The following is a 19,221-nucleotide window of genomic DNA, read 5'->3' as shown; positions in this document are numbered from 1 at the left end:
TCCAAAGTTTTTTCAAACTTGGATCGTTAATAAATAAGTTGAAGTTTTTTTTTAAGAATTGCTTGCCATTAGCTAGATTGAATAAAAGTTGTTTGAACTAATTGCAAAAGTCACTTGAATAAAGGTTTTGGTGATATTTAGAAACCCTAAATTGTCATCTATGGAATATTCTTCAAATCGAAAACTCGAGCTCGCAAAAGGGTTGTAACCTTTTGTTAAATTTTGGGTTCAAAATAAATGTCCATAAACTCTAAAAAATATTCTAAATCCTAAAGTTGAATTGGAAATTAATTTGAATCCTAAAGATTCATGGAATAAAATGATATTCCAAAATACGGTGACAAATTCAAATATTTATTTTGGGCATAATTTTTTTATCAAGTCCTAAATATTATTTTGAGCTTTTGATAATTATTCCCAAAAGACTTGAAGTGGATTTGATTCTTGAATCAGTTCAAGAAAATCAAAAGGAAAAATATTCAAATAAGGCATATATTTTTATTTGGCAGGAAATTAATCCCATATGTCAAAAAATGGGTTTGACCTTTTTATAATTTTCCTAATTTAATTTAGAGCAAGTTTGGTTTTTGAACCAATTTAAAATTCAAAAGGGAGTTAAAATTAGAAAAGAAAACAGGAGAAGGGAAAGGGCAAAGGAGTCAGCCCAGCGAGCCAGCCCAACGATGCGCACACAACCCAGTAGTACGCGGCTGTTTTATCTAAGCTGTCAGACCTTCATCTAAGAGCATCTTCAACAGCAGTACTTTGCCGCGCGCCTGATACGTCTCCGTCGTATCTACTTTTCCAAACACTTTTGCCCTTGTTTTGGACTCTAACTTGTATGATTTGAATGGAACTAACCCGGACTGACGCTGTTTTCAGCAGAATTGCCATGATGTTGTTTTATGTGCAGAAAACAAATATTATTGGAATGACCTGAAACTCCACGGAACATCTTAGAAAAAATAATAAAAAATCCTCGCCAAAGATGAAGACCAGGGGGCCCACACCCTGTCCACGAGGGTGGGGGCGCGCCCCCTACCTCGTGGGCCCCCTGGATGCCCTCCGACGCCAACTCCAACTCTATATATTTGCTTTCGGAGAGAAAAAATCAGAGAGAAGAAATCATCGCATTTTACGATACGGAGCCGCCGCCAAGCCCTAAAACCTCTCAGGAGGGCTGATCTGGAGTCCGTTCGGGGCTCCGGAAAGGGGGATTCGTCGCCGCCGTCATCATCAACCATCCTCCATCACCAATTTCATGATGCTCACCGCCGTGCGTGAGTAATTCCATCGTAGGCTTGCTAGACGGTGATGGGTTGGATGAGATTTATCATGTAATCGAGTTAGTTTTGTTAGGGTTTGATCCCTAGTATTCACTATATTCTGAGATTGATGTTGCTATGACTTTGCTATGCTTAATGCTTGTCACTAGGGCCCGAGTGCCATGATTTCAGATCTGAACCTATTATGTTTTCATGAACATATGTGAGTTCTTGATCCTATCTTGCAAGTCTATAGTCACCTACTATGTGTTATGATCCGGCAACCCCGAAGTGACAATAATCGGGACCACTCCCGGTGATGACCATAGTTTGAGGAGTTCATGTATTCACTATGTGCTAATGCTTTGTTCTGGTTCTCTATTAAAAGGAGGCCTTAATATCCCTTAGTTTCCGATATGACCCCGCTGCCACGGGAGGGTAGGACAAAAGATGTCATGCAAGTTCTTTTCCATAAGCACGTATGACTATATACGGAATACATGCCTACATTACATTGATGAATTGGAGCTAGTTCTGTGTCACCCTATGTTATGACGGTTACATGATGAACTGCATCCGGCATAATTATCCATCACTGATCCGGTTCCTACGAGTTTTCCATATACTAGTTTATGCTTATTTACTTTCCTGTTGCTACTGTTACAATCACTACAAAATACCAAAAACAGTACTTTTGTTGTCTTTACTTTTGTTGCTGCTACCACCACTATCGTATTACTGTGCTACTAAACACTTTGCTGCAGATACTAAGTTTCCAGGTGTGGTTGAATTGACAACTCAGCTGCTAATACTTGAGAATATTCTTTGGCTCCCCTTGTGTCGAATCAATAAATTTGGGTTGAATACTCTACCCTTGAAAGCTGTTGCGATCCCCTATACTTGTGGGTTATCAAGACTAATTTCTGGCGCCGTTGTCGGGGAGCATAGCTCTATTCTTTGAGTCACCTGAGATTTATATCTGCTGGACACTATGAAGAACTTGAAAGACGCTAAGACAACAATTTATCCCTCAACTACGAGGGGAGGTAAGGAACTGCCATCTAGCTCTGCACTTGATTCACCTTCTGTTATGAGTAAGCTAGCAACACCTAAACCTGCTTCTGCTATTCGTTCCGATATGTCGCATGTTATTGATGATGCCACTTCTGCTATGCATGATACTTATGATGAAACTGCTTCTATGCCGGATACTACTGTGCCCCTTGGTGAATTTCTTGATGAACAAATTGCTAGGGCTAGAGAAAAAGAAATTATTGAATCTGAATACGATGATGATAGTGATGATGAAAATATGCCTGTTATTCCTGAGGGTTATGTTTTTGATAAAGAATCTTCTTTAGCTATTTTAGCTTGGAGGGATAGATATGAGCTTAAGAGGTTATTAGTTAAATGGAACAAAGAATCACTTAGAGATAAAATGAAACACGACCCTGATTTTGCTACTTCACCTATATGTGTTCCTAATAAGGATTATGAATTCTCTGTTGATCCTGATATAATTACTTTGGTTGAATCTGATCCGTTTTATGGCTGTGAATCTGAAACTGTTGTGGCACATCTTACTAAGTTAAATGGTATAGCCGCCCTATTTACTAATGATGAGAGATCGCGTTATTTTTATATACTCAGAATATTTCCGTTCTCATTAAAGGGTGATGCTAAGATATGGTTTAATTCTCTTGATCCTGGTTGTGTGCGTAGTCCCTAGGATATGATTTATTACTTCTCTGCTAAATATTTCCCTGCTCATAAGAAACAAGTTGCTTTGAGGGAAATATACAACTTCATGCAAATTAAAGAAGAGAGTCTCCCACAAGCTTGGGGGAGGCTTCTCAAGTTACTTAATGCTTTGCCTGATCATCCTCTTAATAAACCTGAAATACTTGATATCTTTTATAATGGACTAACCGATGCTTCCAGAGATTACCTGGATAGTTGTGCTGGTTCTCTTTTCAGGGAAAGAATACCGGATGAAGCTGAAATTCTATTGAATAATATGTTGACAAATGAAAATAATTGGGCACCTCCTGAGCCAGCTCCTGCTCCAATTACTGAGTCTATTCCTAAACCAACTCCGAAGAAGAGAGGTGTTCTATTCCTCAGTCCCGAAGATATGCAAGAGGCAAATAAATCTATGAAAGAAAAAGGTATTAAAGCTGAAGATGTTAAGAATTTACCTCCTATTGAAGAAATACATGGTCTTAATATACCGCCTGTTGAAGAAACATATGATCTCAATTCTTTATTTACTGAAGAACCTCCTGATCCCGATATCCCGACATAGGTAGTAAAGGTAAATTCTCTCTATAGATATGATAAAGCTGAAGTCCCTCCTACTAAAATTGCTAGTCAGTGCTTGGATGAGTTTGATAACTTTATGTTTAAGCAAGACGACTTTAATGCTTATTTTGATAGACAATTAAAAGAAAATGCTTATATGATTAGACGCTTGGGTGATTATATGGCTAATATTAAAGGTGAACTTAAACTTGTTAGCAAACATACTTCTATGGTTACCACTCAAGTAGAACAAGTACTTAAGGCTCAAGAAGAAGTGCTTGATGAAATGAATAGTAAGAAAAATGATTATGTTGTTAGAGTGGCTACTAGAACTGGTAGAATGACTCAGGAACCTTGTATCATGAAGGCCACCCTAAGAGAATCGAGCAAGATTCTCAAAGAAATAATATTGACGTTCCTAGTTCTTCTAAAAAGAAGAAGAAGAAAAATGATAGAACTGTGCAAACTTCTAGTGAACCTATTGCTGAACCACCTGATAATCCAAATGATATCTCTATGTCTGATGTTGAAACACAATCTGGTAATGAACATGAACCTAATGAAAATATTAATGATGATGTTCATGATGATGCTCAACCTAGTAATGATAATGATGTAGAAATTGAATCTGCTGTTGATCTTGATAACCCACAATCAAAGAATCAACGTTATGATAAAAGAGACTTTGTTGCTAGGAAACATGGTAAAGAAAGGGAACCTTGGGTTCAGAAACCCATGCATTTTCCTCCGAAACCATCCAAGAAAAAGGATGATGAGGATTTTGAGCGCTTTGCTGAAATGATTAGGCCTATCTTTTTGCGTATGCGATTAACTGATGTGCTCAAAAAAAATCCTTATGCTAAATATATGAAGGATATCATTACTAATAAAAGAAAGATACCAGAAGCTGAAATTTCCACCATGCTTGCTAATTATACTTTTAAGGGTGGAATACCAAAGAAACTTGGAGACCCCGGAGTACCTACTATACCTTGCTCCATTAAAAGAAATTATATTAAAACTGCTTTATGTGATCTTGGAGCCGGTGTTAGTGTTATGCCTCTCTCTTTATATCGTAGACTTGACTTGAATAAGTTGACACCTACTGAAATATGTTTGCAAATGGCTGATAAATCAACTGCTATACCTGTCGGTATCTGTGAGGATGTGCCTGTTGTGGTTGCAAACGTTACTATTTTAACGGACTTTGTTATTCTTGATATTCCCGAGGATAATAGTATGTCTATTATTCTTGGAAGACCTTTTCTTAATACTGCAGGGGCTGTTATTGATTGCAACAAAGGCAATGTCACTTTTCATGTTAATGGTAATGAGCATACAGTACACTTTCCGAGGAAACAACCTCAAGTTCATAGTATCAACTCCATTGGAAAAATTCCATCGATTATAATTGGAGGTTTTGAATTTCCTCTTCCTACTGTCAAAAAGAAATATGTTATACTTATTATTGGGGATGTGCATATCCCCGTTGAGGTAACTTAGTGTTATTCGAAATTTCTCCGGTTTCATGATTATCGGAATGAGTTTGTTAACAAGACTTGATCAACCTTGTTAGTGGATTCTTTTTAATGAGCATGAGATGGATGAAACTAGAAGCACAAACTTCTGTACCCTCTCTATACTTTCTGTTAATTAGTAGAAATAAAGAAAAAATAGTATTTTTTCTGTCTGTTTGCTGGCTTATCCGTGCAATATAAAAATATCCCAAAAATAAAAGTCCTCAGAATCCCATGCCAATTTAATATGATTTTTTTCGGGAATATTTGAGGATTTACTGTGCAAAAATTACCGCGGGAGGAGCTGCCACCTGGCCACGAGGGTGGTGGGCGCCCCCCCTTAGGGCGTGCCCCCCTGCCTCGTGGGCCCATGGTGGCCCTCCTCCACTTATCCCATCACCCATCTTCTTCCTTTGTCTCACACAAACCCGAAAAACCAACTCAAGCACGAGTTCTAGCCACTTTTGCTGTGATTTTCGATCTCCTTGCTCAAAGCACCTCTCGCAAAACTGCTTGGGGAGATTGTTCCTTGGTATGTGACTCCTCCATTGGTCCAATTAGTTTTTGTTCTAGTGCTTTATTCTTTGCAAATTTGTGTTGCATAGGTGACCATGTTCTTGAGCTTGCATGTAAAATTTATATGGTTCCAAGTAGTTCTAATGCTTGATATAGGCTCTAGGCACTTGTAGGAGTAGTTGCTATCAGTTTTATTGAAGTTGGTTCACTTTTGTTTGAAGTTACTAAAAATTTCAGAATTTTTCAGAGAAAAACATTATGCTTAGGAAGATGTTCCAAGGTGGTTCCTCTAAGAAGCAAGGACCCAGGATTGCTATGCGCGATGCTGACGAGGATCCACCAAGAGACGCTCCAATACGGCCTTGCGAATGGCCGTCGAAAAATTTTATGGACCGTGCGGGAATTAAAGAAGAATTCAAAGCATATTTGCGCAATGCCGGTCTTGAGGATTTTGAGGCTAACAAATGCCCCCAGTATCATGATCTCACAAGTTCCTTTGTGAGGAGGTTTGAGTATTCATCTTCGCGTAATTCTCCTTCAGTCATGTTTGATCTTTATGGCAAATCTTATACCATGGACCTAGAGGATTTCACTCTTGCTTGCAAACTTCCATCATGGGGTAGTATTAGGGATCCCCCTAAATCTGAATTTAGAAACTTTCTTGCTAGTATAACTGTAGGGGAATCCAGAGATATAACGCAGGCTACCATAGGGGGCATTCACTTTCCTGCTATACATTATTTTGCTCTCTTCACCGGTAGATGCATAAATGCTAAGGATGAAGCATGTCACATGTGTGTCCCGGACCTTAGCATTCTCAGGAGTGCTATGTTAGGAGACCAATATTATCATATGGGAGCCATTGTAGCTCGTAGGTTGCATCATAATAGACATAATGGAGATTTCTTCGGAGGAATTTATGTAACCCGCTTAGCTAATTTTCTTGAGATAGACATTCATGAGAGTGATACAGAGTTGCCTCTTGCCTTTTTAGATTATAACTCTATGGCTTCGCACCAGTTTGTCGAGAGGCCTGAATCACCTCTCTTATATCGTTTAATTTTTAACAAACGGCACGTTGTCCGTATTACTCTCCCTGCTCCTGCCTTCTTTGATGCTCAGGCAAAACGAAGATACACTATCACCAGAGAGGAGGCAGATGAGTACGAGAGGAGAGCGGAGGCAGCCTGACTCCACGCTGCAGCTCAGCAGGCGATAACCGCTGCACATCAGTATGATCCCAACTATTCTTCGTCGCAGTACGACCCCAGCCACACTTACGGGTATCCGCCAGGCTATCCCTGGCAATAGACCAACTTAGGCCAAAATCCTAAGCTTGGGGGAGTACGTATTTCTCACCGACATTACATTTATGTTCACACACACTCATTGCTAGATGTCGGTGCTCATACTCTTTCACTGTAATATCCATGCTAGTTTATTTTCTTTTTCCTGCTTTCTTCTTGTGTGTTTGTTAAACCTTAAGAAAAACCAAAAAAATTAGTAGTAGTTTATTTTTCTGCTGTAGTAGTAATAATTAAAAAGAAAACCCAAAAATATTTCCCGTTCTTCTTTTGCTTGTTGGGAGCTTTCCCGTGTAAATAGTTTTATTTATTTTCTTTTCTTTGGGGGTCAGTAGGAGAAGACCATATTGCCTTGTCTTCTCCTGTTTATTGAATGCTCGCAGATTCCAGCTTAGTCCAATGCACGTGCACTCTTATTATTATTCACATCATTTGGTCGTGCAAGTGAAAGGCAATTATGATGATATATGATGGGTGATACGTCTCCAACGTATCTATAATTTTTGATTGCTCCATGCTATGTTATCTACTGTTTTGGACTATATTGAGCTTCATTTTCCACTTCTATATTATTTTTGGGACTAACCTATTAACCGGAGGCCCAGCCCAGAATTGTTGTTTTTTGCCTATTTCAGTGTTTCGAAAAAACAGAATATCAAACGGAGTCCAAACAGAAAAATCCTTTTTGGAACGTGATTTTCTTCTTGGATAAGACCCAGGAGACTTGGACCCTACTCCAAGAAGTACCGGAGGCGGTCACGAGGGTAGGGGGCGCCCCCCCCCTACAGAGCGGGCCCCCTGCCTCGTGGGTCCCTCGGTGCTCCACCGACGTACTCCTTCCTCCTATATATACCCACGTACCCCCAAACGATCAGAAGAGGAGCCAAAAACCTAATTCCACCGCCGCAACTTTCTGTATCCACGAGATCCCATCTTGGGGCCTGTTCCGGAGCTCCGCCGGAGAGGGTCGTCATCACGGAGGGCTTCTACATCATCATAGCCCCTCCGATGAAGTGTGAGTAGTTTACCTCAGACCTTCGGGTCCATAGTTAGTAGCTAGATGGCTTCTTCTCTCTTTTTGGATCTCAATACAATGTTCTCCCCCTCTCTTGAGGAGATCTATTCGATGTAATCTTCTTCTTTTGCGGTGTGTTTGTTGAGACCGATGAATTGTGGGTTTATGATCAAGTCTATCTATGAACAATATTTGAATCTTCTCTGAATTCTTTTATGTATGATTGGTTATCTTTGCAAGTCTCTTCGAATTATCCGTTTGGTTTGGCCAACTAGATTGGTAGTTCTTGCCATGGGAGAAGTGCTTAGCTTTGAGTTTGATCTTGCGGTGTTCTTTCCCAGTGACAGAAGGGGCAGCAAGACACGTATTGTATCGTTGCCATCGAGGATAACAAGATGGGGTTTATTTCATATTGCATGAATTTATCTCTCTACATCATGTCATCTTGCTTAAAGTGTTACTCTGTTTTTAACTTAATACTCTAGATGCATGCTGGATAGCGGTCGATGAGTGGAGTAATAGTAGTAGATGCAGAATCGTTTCGATCTACTTGTCACGGACGTGATTCCTATATAGATGATCATGCCTAGATATTCTCATAACTATGCTCAATTCTGTCAATTGCTCAACAGTAATTTGTTCACCCATCGTAGAAAACTTATGCTCTCGAGAGAAGCCACTAGTGAAACCTATGGCCCCCGGGTCTATTCTCATCATATCAATATCCATCACTTTAATCTTGTTTTGTTTTTACTTTGCCTTTTACTTTTCACTTTGCATCTTTATATCAAAAATACCAAAAATATTATCTATCGGATCTCACTTCCGTAAGTGACCGTGAAGGGATTGACAACCCCTAATCGCGTTGGTTGCGTTGAGCTCTTTGTGTGGTGTAGGTACGAGGGACTTGCACGTGGCCTCCTACTGGATTGATACCTTGGTTCTCAAAAACTGAGGGAAATACTTACGCTACTCTGCTGCATCATCCCTTCCTCTTCGGGGAAAACCAACGCAAGCTCAAGACATAGCAAGAAGGATTTCTGGCGCCGTTACCAGGGAGGTTCGCGCAAGTCAAGATTTGACTCCCGACAACGAGCCATTTCTGGTGCCGTTGCCGGGGAGTCTACGCAAAAAGTCAATATACCAAGTACCCATCACAATCCCTATCTCTCGCGTTACATTATTTGCCATTTGCCTCTCGTTTTCCTCTCCCCCAATTCACCCTTGCCGTTTTATTCGCCCTCTCTCTCTCTATCCTCCCTCTCTATTTGCCTCTTTTTGTCTGTTTCTTGTTTGCTCGTATGGTTGGAATAGTTGTTTATTTATTACTAAACAGAGAACCTAAGATCTATGGATCCTCATCCACTTGCTAATCTTTTTAAGAGATCCAATTATGATGAACCAATTGCTAGTGAGTTTTGTGCACTAGATTATCTTTATGAAGTTTTGCTTGAAATTCGTGAATCTGAAAAGTGTGATGAATTACTTTATGAAGCAATTCACGATAGATCTTTGAATAAAAAGCATGATTGCAATGATTTTACTATAAACTCTCTTGATGTCAATTGTGCTAATAATATGCAAAACCCTAAGCTTGGGGATGCCAGTTTTGCTATGTCCTCTACTTGTTGCAATGATCATGATTGGGGTGATTCTTCTTATGATCTTGAAAATTCATTTAAGACCCATGATGAATATGAGATTGATAATAGTGTTTGCAAAATTATTGAAAGTGGGTTTGGAAGAATGTCAACTTTAGATCCCACATATTTGGAGAACGTTCAACCTTATGAAATTTTTGATAAAAGTGGGTTTGGAGAAGTCATGACTTTAGATGTTAATCCCACTATTTCGGAAGAGTGTCAACTTTGCATGTATGTGGATCATGTTGAGAATATTTTATGTGATAGCTATATTGTTGAATTCGCTTATGATCCTACATGTAATTATTATGAGAGAGGAAAATATGGTGGTAGAAATTTTCATGTTACTAAATTACCTCTTGTTATGTTGAGATTGCTATTGTTTCTTTCCTCTTCCTTGCATATGCTAGTTTTTGCTTGCCTCTATAATTTGTTTTCCTATAAGATGCCTATGCATAGTAAGTATGTTAGACTTAGATTTGTTTGTCACATGCTTTATGATGCTCCTTTTGTGCTTCAATTCTTGTCTTTCATGTGAGCATCATTAAAATTATCAATGCCTAGCTACAAGGCTTTAAAGAAAAGCGCTTGTTGGGAGACAACCCAATATTTTTCCTTGCTGTTATTTAATAAATAAATAAATTATGTAGCCTCTGTTTTGGTTGTGTTTTTTGTGTTTAATTAGTGTTTGGGCCAAGTAGAACCGTTGGTAAGACTTGGGGAAAGTGTTGTTGAACTTGCTGTAAAAAACAGAAACTTAGCGCTCACGAGAACTGCTGTCATTTTTATTTGAAGAGTGATATTTAGTTAATTATTTTTGCAGATTATTAATAGATAAATTCCTCACGTCCAGCAATTTATTTTAGAATTTTTGGGGTTCCAGATCTTGCGCTAGTTACAGATTACTACAGACTGTTCTGTTTTTGACAGATTCTGTTTTTCGTGTGTTGTTTGCTTATTTTGATGAATATATGGTTAGTAAAATAGTTTATAATCCATAGATAAGTTGGAATACAGTAGGTTTAACACCAAAATAAATAAAGAATGAGTTCATTACAGTACCTTGAAGTGGTTTTATGTTTTCTTTCTCTAACGGAGCTCACGAGATTTCTATTGAGTTTTGTGTTGTGAAGTTTTCAAGTTTTGGGTGAGTTCTTTTGATGGATTATGGAACAAGGAGTGGCAAGAGCCTAAGCTTGGGGATGACAATGGCACCCCCAAGATAATCCAAGGACACCAAAAAGTCAAAGCTTGGGGATGCCCCGGAAGGCATCCCCTCTTTCGTCCACTTCCATTGGTAATTTACTTGGAGTTATATTTTTATTCACCAACATGATATGTGTTTTGCTTGGAGCGTCTTCTATTATTTGTGTCTTTGTTTTTTAGTATGCTACAATCATCCTTGCTGTACACACCTTTTTATAGAGCCATACTTGAATTGAAATTTGATAGAATACTCTATGTGCTTCACTTAAATCTTTTGAGCTATGTAGTTTTTCTCTACGTGCTTCACTTATATCTTTTGAGCGTTATAATTTTGCTCTATGTGCTTCACTTAGATATTTTAGAGCACGGTGGTGGTTTGTTTTAAAGAAACTATTGATCTCTCATGCCTCACTTAGATTATTTTGAGAGTCTTAATAGCATGGTAATTTGCTTAATATAAATATGCTTGGTGTTCAAGATATGTGAAATTTTCTTTTGAGTGCGTTGAATACTAAGAGAAGATTGAAGCATGATAATTGTTTTGAGATATGGAGGTGATAATATTAGAGTTATGCTAGTTTAGTAGTTGTGAATTTAAAGAATACTTGTGTTAAAGTTTGTGATTCCCGTAGCATGCACGTATGGTGAACCGTTATGTGATGAAGTCGGAGCATAATTTATTTATTGATTGTCTTCCTTATGAGTGGCGGTCGGGGACGAGCGATGGTCTTTTCCTACCAATCTATCCCCCTAGGATCATGCACGTAATACTTTGCTTTGATAACTTCTAGATTTTTGCAATAAGTATATGAGTTCTTTATGACTTATGTTGAGTCCATGGATTATATGCACTTTTTCCCATCCTTCCACCATTGCTAACCTCTCTAATACCGCACACCTTTCGCCGGTATCATACACCCACCATATACCTTCCTCAAAACAGCCACCATACCTACCTATCATGGCATTTCCATAGCCATTCCGAGATATATTGCCATGCAACTTTCCACCGTTCCGTTTATTATGACACGCTCCATCATTGTAATATGGCTAGCATGATCATGTAGTTGACATCGTATTTGTGGCAAAGCCACCATTCATAATTCTTTCATACATGTCACTCTTGATTCATTGCATATCTCGGTACACCGCCTGAGGCATTCATATAGAGTCATATTTGTTCTAAGTATCGAGTTGTAATTGTTGAGTTGTAAGAAAAATAAAAGTGTGATGATCATCATTTTCTAGAGCATTGTCCCAAGTGAGGAAAGGATGATGGAGACTATGATTCCCCCATAAGTCGGGATGAGACTCCGGACGAAAAAAAGAGAAAAGGCCCAAATAAAAAAAAAGAAAAAGAGAGAAGGGACAATGTTACTATCCTTTTACCACACTTGTGCTTCAAAGTAGCACCATGATCTTCATGATAGAGAGTCTCTCGTTATGTCACTTTCATATACTAGTGGGAATTTTTCATTATAGAACTTGGCTTGTATATTCCAATGATGGGCTTCCTCAAATTGCCCTAGGTCTTCGTGAGCAAGCGAGTTGGATGCACACCCACTTAGTTTCTTTTGATGAGCTTTCATATACTTATAGCTATAGTGCATCCGTTGCATGGCAATCCCTACTCACTCACATTGATATCTATTGATGGGCCTCTCCATAGCCCATTGATACGCCTAGTTGATGTGAGACTATCTTCCCCTCCTTTTGTCTTCTCCACAACCACCCTTCTATTCCACATAGTGCTATGTCCATGGCTCATGCTCATGTATTGCGTGAAGATTGAAAAAGTTTTGAAAAATTTAGAGTATGAAACAATTGCTTGGCTTGTTATCGGGGTTGTGCATGATTTAAATACTTTGTGTGGTGAAGATAGAGCATAGCCAGACTATATGATTTTGTAGGGATAACTTTCTTTAGCCATGTTATTTTGGGAAGACATAATTACTTTATTAGTATGCTTGAAGTGTTATTATTCTTTATGTCAATATGAAATTTTGTCTTGAATCTTTCTAATCTGAATATCCATACCACAATTAAGAAATTTTGCATTGAAATTATGCCAAGTAGCACTCCGCATCAAAAATTCTCTTTTTATCATTTACCTACTCGAGGACGAGCATGAATTAAGCTTGGGGATGCCTGATACATCTCCAACGTATCTATAATTTTTGATTGCTCCATGCTATATTATCTACTGTTTTGGACTATATTGGGCTTTATTTTCCACTTTTACATTATTTTTGGGACTAACCTATTAACCGGAGGCCCAACCCAGAATTGTTGTTTTTTTGCCTATTTCAGTGTTTCGAAGAAACAGAATATCAAACGGAGTCCAAACAGAAAAATCCTTTTTGGAACGTGATTTTCTTCTCGGATAAGACCCAGGAGACTTGGACCCTACTCCAAGAAGTACCGGAGGCGGTCACGAGGGTAGGGGGTGCCCCCCCTACAGGGCGCGCCCCCTGCCTCGTGGGCCCCTCGGTGCTCCACCGACGTACTCCTTCCTCCTATATATACCCACGTACCCCCAAACGATCAGAAGAGGAGCCAAAAACCTAATTCCACCGCCGCAACTTTCTGTACCCCCGAGATCCCATCTTGGGGCCTGTTCCAGAGCTCCGTCGGAGAGGGCCGTCATCACGGAGGGCTTCTACATCATCATAGCCCCTCCGATGAAGTGTGAGTAGTTTACCTCAGACCTTCGGGTCCATAGTTAGTAGCTAGATGGCTTCTTCTCTCTTTTTGGATCTCAATACAATGTTCTCCCCCTCTCTTGTGGAGATCTATTCGATGTAATCTTCTTATTTTGCGGTGTGTTTGTTGAGACCGATGAATTGTGGGTTTATGATCAAGTCTATCTATGAACAATATTTGAATCTTCTCTGAATTCTTTTATGTATGATTGGTTATCTTTGCAAGTCTCTTCGAATTATTCGTTTGGTTTGGCCAACTAGATTGGTAGTTCTTGCCATGGGAGAAGTGCTTAGCTTTGGGTTTGATCTTGCGGTGTTCTTTCCCAGTGACAGAAGGGGCAGCAAGACACGTATTGTATCGTTGCCATCGAGGATAACAAGATGGGGTTTATTTCATATTGCATGAATTTATCTCTCTACATCATGTCATCTTGCTTAAAGCGTTACTCTGTTTTTAACTTAATACTCTAGATGCATGCTGGATAGCGGTCGATGAGTGGAGTAATAGTAGTAGATGCAGAATCGTTTCGATCTACTTGTCACGGACGTGATGCCTATATACATGATCATGCCTAGATATTCTCATAACTATGCTCAATTCTGTCAATTTCTCAACAGTAATTTGTTCACCCACCGTAAAAAACTTATGCTCTCGAGAGAAGCCACTAGTGAAACCTATGGCCCCCGGGTCTATTCTCATCATATCAATGGGCTGACTGAGATGAGAAAAGCTGGTATGAACTCGACCTCTTTTGTTTTTGTAAATATGATGAGCCCCTCGTTCTTGATTCAGCTTATTATGAATAAACATATTTGCAATGACAATTAGAGATCATAGTTGCTTGTGCCATGCTTGATTAGCTATGAGTTATAATGGTTTACCTTGCGTGCCAACATGTTATTGAGATGGTTATGATGTGGTATGATGGGGTGGTATCCTCCTTTGAATGATTTAAGTGACTTGACTTGGCACATGTTCACGCATGTAGTTGAAACAAAATCAACATAGCCTTCACGATATTTATGTTCATGGTGGATTATATCCTACTCATGCTTGCATCCAATGTTTATTAAATTTAATGCATGTACATGGTTGTTGTCGCTCTCTAGTTGGTCGCTTCCCAGTCTTTTGCTAGCCTTCACTTGTACTAAGCGGGAATACTGCTCGTGCATCCAATCCCTTAAACCCCAAAGTTATTCCAGATGAGTCCACTATACCTTCCTATATGCGGTATCTACCTGCCGTTCCAAGTAAATTTGTATGTGCCAAACTCTAAACCTTCAAATAAACATTCTGTTTTGTATGCTCGAATAGCTCATGTATCAACCAAGGCTGTCCTTATCTTCCATGTTAGGCAGGTTATTCTCAAGAGGAGTGGACTCCGCTCCTCACTCATGAGAAAATGGCTGGTCACCAGGATGCCCAGTCCCATGCTTTATGCAAACTAAATCAAAATTAATTTCAAACAAAACTCCCCCTGGGACCTGATGTATGTTGGAGACACTCGTTGTTTCGAGCAAGTCATGGATTGATGCTTGTTGGTGGAGGGGGAGTATAAACTTTACCATTCTGTTTGGGAACTGCCTATAATGTGTTTAGCATGGAAGATATCGCCATCTCTTAGTTGTTACGTTGACAATGAAAGTATACCGCTCAAAATACAATTCATCTCTACTTCAAAACCAAGCTCTGGCACCTCTACAAATCTCTGCTTCCCTCTGCGAAGGGCCTATCCATTTACTTTTATGTTGAGTCATCACCCTCTTATTAAAAAGCACTAGCTGGAGAGCACAGCTGTCATTTGCATTCATCACTATTAATCTATGTTGGGTGTGACTATGATTGGATCTCTTTTACCATGAATTAGAATGTTTAGTCAGTCCTTGATCTTTAAAGGTGCTCTGCATTTATGTTTTGCGGTCTCAGAAAGGGCTAGCGAGATACCATCTTGTTATATCATATTATGATTGTTTTGAGAAAGTGTTGTCGTCCAAGATTTATTATTAAGGCTTGCTAGTTGATTATGCTATTGATATGAGTAATTATGAGACCTGAGAATTATTGCAAATGTGGTTAGTTATGATCTCTGCTGAAAACTTGAATACTGGCTTGACATAGTTACAACAACAAGAGCAAACAAAGTTTGTAAAAGTTTTTCTTTCTTTCTTTCTTTCAGTTTGTCAACTGAATTGCTTGACGACAAGCAAGGGTTTAAGCTTGGGGGAGTTGATACGTCTCCATCGTATCTACTTTTCCAAACACCTTTGCCCTTGTTTTGGACTCTAACTTGTATGATTTGAATGGAACTAACCCGGACTGACGCTGTTTTCAGCAGAATTGCCATGATGTTGTTTTATGTGCAGAAAACAAATATTATCAGAATGACCCGAAACTCCACGGAACATCTTAGAAAAAATAATAAAAAATCCTCGCCAAAGATGAAGACCAGGGGGCCCACACCCTGTCCATGAGGGTGGGGGGCGCGCCCCCCTCTAGGGCGCGCCCCCCTACCTCGTGGGCCCCCTGGATGCCCTCCGACGCCAACTCCAACTCTATATATTTGCTTTCGGAGAGAAAAAAATCAGAGAGAAGAAATCATCGCGTTTTACGATACGGAGCCGCCGCGAAGCCCTAAAACCTCTCGGGAGCGCTGATCTGGAGTCCGTTCGGGGCTCCGGAGAGGGGGATTCGTCGCCGTCATCATCATCAACCATCCTCCATCACCAATTTCATGATGCTCACCGCCGTGCGTGAGTAATTCCATCGTAGGCTTGCTGGACGGTGATGGGTTGGATGAGATTTATCATGTAATCGAGTTAGTTTTGTTAGGGTTTGATCCCTAGTGAGGGAGTCCTGGATTAGGGGGTGTCCGGATGGCCGGACTATACCTTCAGCCGGACTCCTGGACTATGAAGATACAAGATTGAAGACTTCGTCCCGTGTCCGGAAGGGACTTTCCTTGGCGTGGAAGGCAAGCTTGGCGATACGGATATGTAGATCTCCTACCATTGTAACCGACTTTGTGTAACCCTAACCCTCTCCGGTGTCTATATAAACCAGAGGATTTTAGTCCGTAGGACAACATACACAACAACAATCATACCATAGGCTAGCTTCTAGGGTTTAGCCTCTCTGATCTCGTGGTAGATCTACTCTTGTACTACCCATATCATCAATATTAATCAAGCAGGACGTAGGGTTTTACCTCCATCGAGAGGGCCCGAACCTGGGTAAAACTTCGTGTCCCTTGCCTCCTGTTACCATCCGGCCTAGACGCACAGTTCGGGACCCCCTACCCGAGATCCGCCGGTTTTGACACCGACATTGGTGCTTTCATTGAGAGTTCCTCTGTGTCGTCGCCATCAGGAAGGATGCCTCACCCCGTCTTTAAAGACGGTACCGTTGCTAAGGGAGCTTTGGCTGTCGGCCAAACCCTCCGGCTAGGTGGTTTTCTTATGACCGCCTGTTCGGCTTCTGCGCCGACGATGACCTCTCGAGTCATCGAACAATCTTCATGTCAGCTCGGAACTCGCCGAGCAGTTAGATCCAATGGAGCTCTCCTCCATAAACGAGCTCTTGGATCGCTTCGCCGCCCTGGGAGTCTCTACGGATTACGACCAGATTGGGCCTAAACCCGATCTGAGAGAGATTAACTCTCCCCAAGTCACCCATCACGTGGCCGTGTTAGAGGGACAGTGCGGCGACCCTTCATCTATCTTAAGGACTCGCTACGTCCGGATTCCCGATCCCTCCAAGCCGGATACCCGCAGAGGGGATGATATCACTCAAGACCTGAACTTAGAGTCAGGCGACGGGCTGGATTCATTGGACAACATCCAGGAATCCAAATTTTCGAGTTCGGAAATTCCTGCTTCGGATTTAATTCCACCCACCCATCCCAACATAAGCGATCTATCCAAAATCAGGCAAGAACCCGATGAAACAGTACATCATTACTGGGCCAGATTCCTCCTGGTTAAGAACATGCTAAGGGACTGCCGCGAGGAAGACGCAATCTCAATCTTCTGCAATAATTGCACGGACAAGGGAATACTCAACGCCATAAGTCGCCGTGATATTACACGCTTCGCTGACTTGGCGTCCATTATACGAAAGTACTGTGCGATGGAAAGCGCCTGGAAAACTGAAATAAAATTTTGGGACAATCCGGCCCTGAATACAAACCCAGTCCAAAATAAAAGGGTGCATCATCACCAGACACCCGGGTCAAGCACTAAAAAGCAAAAACCCTCTACAGGGCATGGAACCGTACTGGAAGGATGGCTTAATGGACCCTGTAAAATTCACAGTACAGAGGACGCCACACCAACTCACAGCCTCAGAGCATGTTGGATACTCCGGCAGGTGGCCAAAATTGGCGAAAATCTCCTAATTCCGGAGGCCACAGAAAGCCACCCCAGAGACACCAATACGGTATTAACAGTCTTCGAGACCTTCGCATCATATAATATGCGAAAAAGGACACTCCGCAGCCTTGCCGAAGTCTACCAAGTAGCAACAATAAACCCATGGAGTGACACGGCTATTACCTTTAACGCCAGTGATGAACCTAAATTCCGAACAGCCCGAGCACCAGCCACATTGGTCCTCAGTCCAATAGTGGACGGCTTTCGTCTTACCAAGGTACTCATGGACGGAGGCAGCGGATTGAACCTCATTTATGAGGAAACCCTTCAAAAAATGGAAATAGACTGGAACCGCATTGAGCGAAGCAGCACAACCTTTAGAGGAATAATCCCCAGTCGAGAAGCGCGTTGTACAGGAAAAATCACACTAGATGTGGTGTTCGGCACGCCGGATAATTACAGGTCCGAAGAAGTCACGTTTCATGTGGCTCCGTTCAACAGCGGTTATCACGCTCTGCTAGGGCGGGAAGCGTTTACAATCTTCCAAGCAATACCCCATTACGGGTACATGAAGCTCAAGATACCCGGTCCTAACGGGATCATCACTCTCGCTAGTGATCCGGACATAGCACTCCGCGTCGAAAACAAGACAGCCGCACTGGCCCTCGAGGCACTATCCGAAGCCCTAGCGGTTGAGGAACTGACTGCGCTACGCTCTACGGTGAATAGGGACGATGTGGTACTAGACAAAAGATCCAAGTCCACCTCCTTTAAATCGGCGGACGAAATAGTCAAATTCCAAGTCCATCCAATGGACTCCAATAAAACAGCTTCCATCGGGGCACAGTTAAACCCTGATGTAGACGCCGCACTGCGAGAGTTCCTACGAGAGAACTGGGACATTTTTGCCTGGCACCCTTCAGACATGCCAGGAATCCCACGCAGGCTGGCCGAGCACAGCTTAAATATCCAAACAGGATTCAAACCTGTCAAACAGGCTCTTCGGCGTTTTTCGAACCTAAGAGACAGGCCATGGGAGAGGAGCTAGCAAATCTATTGGAGGCTGGATTCATCAGAGATATAAAACATCCGGACTGGCTAGCAAACCTGGTGATGGTACCAAAGAAGGACAAATCCTAGCGCCTGTGTGTTGATTTTAAAGACCTTAACAAGGCTTGCCCAAAGGATCCCTTCCCCCTCCCCTGCATCGATCAAATTATCGACGCTACCGCAGGACACGATTCGTTGTGTTTCCTCGACGCATATTCCGGCTACCATCAAATCAAGATGGCAGAACCAGACCAAGCCGCAACAGCATTTATCACACCATACGGCCCATTCTGCTTTAACACGATGCCCTTCGGGCTCAAAAACACCGGCGCAA

Source organism: Triticum urartu, chromosome 7A, assembly GCF_056163025.1.
Source record: "Triticum urartu cultivar PI428250 chromosome 7A, HENAU_Tu73, whole genome shotgun sequence".
NCBI classification, from domain to species: Eukaryota; Viridiplantae; Streptophyta; class Magnoliopsida; order Poales; family Poaceae; genus Triticum; species Triticum urartu.
The sequence above is the reverse complement of the archived record's forward strand: the minus strand, read 5'-3'. Positions refer to the sequence as shown.